At 38.8% G+C, this 5,367-nt stretch overlaps 1 non-coding gene across 1 annotated transcript; it reads left to right on the forward strand.

Moving 5' to 3' along the window:
- Nucleotides 1-429: 429 nt before the first annotated feature.
- On the forward strand, nucleotides 430-536 carry LOC141694623 (small nucleolar RNA R71). Its single transcript, XR_012563911.1, has one exon. It is a non-coding gene; the product is annotated as a small nucleolar RNA R71 (small nucleolar RNA).
- The last annotated feature ends 4,831 nt before the right edge of the window (nucleotides 537-5,367 follow it).

The following is a 5,367-nucleotide window of genomic DNA, read 5'->3' on the forward strand; positions in this document are numbered from 1 at the left end:
AGATGATTACGGTTGTTAGGATGATAAGTGTCTGGAACTGGTTGCTGCGATCTCTTAAAGTTGCTCACAAACTGAGCTGATTCGCTAGATATAGCGCATTGCTCTGTCGCATGCGAACCTGCACATAGCTCACATACACTGGTTATCAGATTAACACCATAATTATCCAGAGAATCGATCTTCATTGACAACGCCTTTAGTTGAGCACTGATAGACATAGCTGTATCCACTTCAAGAACTCCTGCTACCTTGCCCCGTGTCAATCTCTGGGTTGGATACTGATATTCATTAGCAGCCATCAATTCAATTAGCTCATAAGCTTCAGTATAGCTTTTAGCCCATAAGGCTCCACCTGATGCTGCATCAAGCATGGGTCTTGAATGTGCTCCCAAACCATTATAAAAGCAATTAATGATCATCCAATCAGGCATGCCATGATGAGGATACTTCCTAAGAATCTCATTGTAGCGTTCCCAAGCCTCACACAAAGATTCTCCCGATTGCTGCACAAATTGAGTGAGAGCATTTCTGATTGCAGCTGTCTTCGCCATAGGGAAGAATTTAGTTAGAAACTTCTGAGCAAGGTCCTCTCAAGTGGTGATAGAACCTGCTGGTAGAGATTGTAACCAGCACTTAGCTTTATCCCTCAGAGAGAATGGTAAAAACCTCAGCTTTATAGCATGTTCAGAAACATTATTGAACTTGAAAGTGTCACGGATCTCGATGAAATCACTAATGTGCATATTGGGATCTTCCGTTGGAGAACCCCCAAACTGGATTAAATTTTGCACCCATTGAATCGTGCTAGACTTGATTTCGAAGGTATTAGTCACAATGGTTGGTCTGGCAATGCTAGACTGAATGTCATTGATCATCGGTTGAGAATAATCCATCAAAGCTTTCGAATTCGCTGCTGGTTCTCCCATTGTAATAAAAACTAGAGTATGTGAAACACGAATAAGTAAACCGTGAAAGTAAAAGAGTCTGAGTCATTGAACTTTAACGACCACTGATGTCAAGCACATAAACTACAAATTAACACCGAGTCCCAGGCAGCGGTGCCAAAAACTTGTTAGGGCAAAAACACGCGCTAAAATTACCCGCAAGTATACGCGTTCGCAAGTAGTATAAGATATAAATCAGATTTGTATCAAGAGAGACACTTTTTAGTTAACTTAAGATTATGCACCTGTGTAACAATGGTATGACTATCGATCAATGCTAAGACAATAACAAGTTGAGATGTTTATAACTAAGATTAAACAAACATGCAATTAACTAAGAATAAAAGTGATTGCATTAACTATATGAGATAAACATAGGATTCTAACTTCATTATATACTTCATTCAAATTCATTATTCTTAACCTTAGCTTGCAATGGTGATGACAACTAATCAGATAACACGAAACTAGTAAACGCCAACTTTCATTGTACGAATACCCTACTACCAGACATCCACAAAAGAGATAGAAGCTGAATAGACACCAATTATGCTTAGACCCTATATGTCTATAGAATTTGAAAATATAACGGTTTAATGCGCAAGTTATCTATCGTGATAATATAGGGCAAGTAAGACGGTTAAAATTACCTACGAATCATGCATAACAATTATACATGAACCTATCCTAGTATGGAAAGTTCTAAAGCTCTATATTCATTTTCGCTTCAATAGAGATTAACACGCTATCTTATATGTTAACTACGCACATAAGACGAATAAGCACAACCAATACTTGGATATCAATCAATCACCACACACCAAGATATTGAAATAAATTAACTATAAAAATCCATAAGTAAATCCGTTGAAACCCCACGATAATGATTAGTTCATAACCGAACTCATCGACACCATGGGTTCCAATGAAAATATGATAATAAACAATATAAGAGTATTAGGGTTCAAAGACAAATGAAACACAAGCATCCAAAGTATCAACTACATTGAAGAATATGAAAGTCTTCTTCTCCGTAGCCATCTTGTGCTCTCTATGTCTTCGTATTGCTCTCCCTGGTCTCCTTGTTGTTAAAAAACGTTTTTTTATTGGTTTATATAAGTTCCGAGTGGACCTGGACCCTCAGAATCATCAAATTCTACTAAAATCTGGATTTTGGGGTAAAAAGGGCGGCGCGGCCGCGCAGGAAGTAGCGCGGGCGCGCTTGTTTTTGGCAGAAAAGCGACGCGGGCTCGTTGGAAGTGGGGCGGCCGCGCAAGGTTTCTGGATTTTTTTGTTGAATCTTCTTTTGGCCGTATCTTGAGTTCTGCTTGTCAGAATTAGGCGATTCAACTGCCCACATGAAGCTAACGAGATTCTCTTCAACTTGAGAATATCTAGGCTTCCAATTCTTTTCTCTTTTCAGCATAGTTTCTTGAAAAGCTCCTTTCTTCATTTAACTGATGCCTGAAATGCAATAACACAAAGATATATCAAAAATACCAACTTGAGTCCAAAACACCAAATTAAGCTTGTAATAAAGTGTTCCAAGTAGATATAAAATCCACTTATCATGGAGGTAGTAAAAACAAGAAAAGGAAGCAAACCCTAGTAGTTTCTAGTGAGAGTGGTGAGGAACAACAAGAAACTGAGTTACCATTGGTCAAAAAACCAAAGAAGTAAAAGGAATCTGAGCTGACCACTCAAGTAACCAACTCTACAACTTCTCAAAAAGATGCACTTGTAACACAGGGGCAAAAATAGACTCTAGTGGCAGCTTCTCAACAAGGTGTCACTATTGAAATAAGCATTATCCCCAATAAACCTTGTACTAAGTCTACACCCCATTTTGGACACTCTCAAGAGGGTGAAAAAAGTCAAATGGTTGGAACACACTTAGAGAGCACATTTATTGAAACTCCCTCATCTATTCGGAGGGTTTCCAGCACTCATACTTGAGCTCACTAATCTTATTTCTAAAATTTCTTCCACTTTTAATGAAGGGCTTGAATCTTCTTCCCAAGCCTTGCCAAAATCAAGTACAGTTCAAGAAACTGTGCTCACCACTCAGGCACAATCTTTAGATGGTGAGAGGCCACATGTTGAGGTAGACCTTGATGACACCATCACAAACACAGGGGTTTCATCAATTTTTACTGAAGACCCTATATAAGTTTCCAATGCACCTTCATGTGCTCAAAATTCTTCACAGACTAATAGGTTTGAGGGTAGTACTCTTGAGGGGGAGCTACTCAAATGCTCTCCAATTCCATTGGAGGTTTCTCATGTAGAAACAACTCCCCTCAAAACCCTAGATGAAATTGCTTTTTCAATTGAAGTTAAATGTTCAATTACTAATGATCCAACTACTGGGGAGCTAAGTACACAAGCACATTCAAGTGCTAGTTCCCTGTAAAAGGAACAAAGGCTTGAGGCTATGGTACAAGACAGTAACCTGGTCAACTCCCCTCCAATTCCAATGGAGGTTCACGTATCTAGTGAACAACAAGCTGTTAAAACCATAGTATCTACTATGAGTCAAACTGTGACACTAGTCATAGGGGTTACCTTATCTACTATACCATCTACCTCCACTCAAACCTCAACAGATCCCAACCAACCTTCCACTTTAACATAACCCTCACATCTCATCTCTCAATGGCTGCAAGATGCAAAAGCTCAACCAATTACCATGAATGATCTACTAGTTGACCACTTGTAGGCCTTGCAAATATCACCCAACAGCTCCTCACAACTGACATGTCCAATCAAGACTATCAGGTAATTTTTCTGTCTTATAAAGAAGATGTAGAAGATTAATAGGCCAAAATTTGCTGAGAAGATGGCCACCTTTAGCTTGACTGGTGTGGAGACAAGCATAAAAATCTTAAACAATCATTTCTGGCCCTGCATGAAGTTGTTCAACTCCAAATATCCAGCAACAATGACACAAAGGTGAAGTTGGAATATCTTCACAAGGCCAGATATGAACCTTCAACTATAATGATGGAAAAAATTAAAAATTTGGTGCATAACACTTTTGGTAGTTCTCTCTCTATAAGCGCACAGATCATCTCCTCTACTTCAATAAATCTGCAAATTCAAGCTCTTCAACTGCAATTCTAAGATCTACAGGCCTCCAATGCCACTCTCACAACTCAAGTCTCTCCACTCACTTCCCTAGTGAAAAGTCAAAAACAAGACATCAAGTCCCTAATAGACTCCCAAAAATATTTTTAGATACAAACATGTGTGTCAATTGGAGCTATTATGGGTGCTTTGAATGTACCCCTTCAGGAAACACCTCAAATGGTAAGGGCCCAGTTCCCTCAACACTCAACCTTGCCTGCTACCAAGACTATGGGGGAGATGATAGAGCCCAAGCTAAAATCCAGCCAGCTATCAAGCAAGAGTAGGATGATATTGGATTTGAAAGACTCCAGATGACAGCTGAAGGACCTTGCTTTGACAAGGAATTTGTTGAGTCTCTAGAAGCCCTGAGAGTCTCCCTTAACTTCAATCACTTCACATACAAAAAGTTTGTGGATAAAAATATCAATTTCCTGAGGGTGGTGTTGGTGACAAGATATAATTTTACAGAAAAGATGGTAGTTGTCAATGTCAATGCTTCAGGGGTTGACAGATGTATGCATATGTCCCTTTCTTTCCTACAATTAAGAAGGGAATCTGAGCTGGACATATTCATCAACAAAGTCAAGGTGATGAGTAAATAGGACACTTTTTTTGCCGCATGAGCTCAAAAATGGTCAAATAGGTGCTTTTCTATAAGCTTATCTACAGCCAAGCAAAGGAGTGGCCTACATTTATCCCAATCCTAAAAGATGCAAGCAATTCCAACTACCCATGCACCATGTCATGGGAAATAAGAAATTAATATTGAATTTGGAGACTGAGCTGAAGAGAAAGAGAAATAAGACTCATGAGGATTTAGAGATGATCAAAATTCTTTTCAAGTACTGGAAAAATGATGAAAACATGCTACCAATGACATAAATCAAGCGAAAAGATGACTTGGATGATGATAAGCAGAAGAAAGATGAACATAAATCCTCTGGCTCAAATTCAAGTCAATCTAGCAAAGGCAGTGTTAGTCATCTACATTAGAAGAAGAAAGGGAAGGATGAAAAGAAGGGTTAAGGATGATAGCAAGAAGAAGAAGAAAGATGGAGAAGATGGGATAGATACCAAAAAAACATCACTCACCCAAATATCCAAAATCCTACCAATCCAAACACAAACACCTAGCCAAATAGAATCTCAAACTATCCAAATCTCTAAGCCCAAGTACTTGTATAAGCCAACTACAAATTCTCTACTCAAAATCCCTATAACAGCAAGCCAAGCCTTCCTAAAGAAAATTTCAAAACCACCTTCATTCAAACTAACTTTAAGTCTACAGGAAAAA

The sequence above is a fragment of the Apium graveolens genome, chromosome 10 (assembly GCF_009905375.1).
Source record: "Apium graveolens cultivar Ventura chromosome 10, ASM990537v1, whole genome shotgun sequence".
In the NCBI taxonomy this organism is placed as follows: Eukaryota; Viridiplantae; Streptophyta; class Magnoliopsida; order Apiales; family Apiaceae; genus Apium; species Apium graveolens.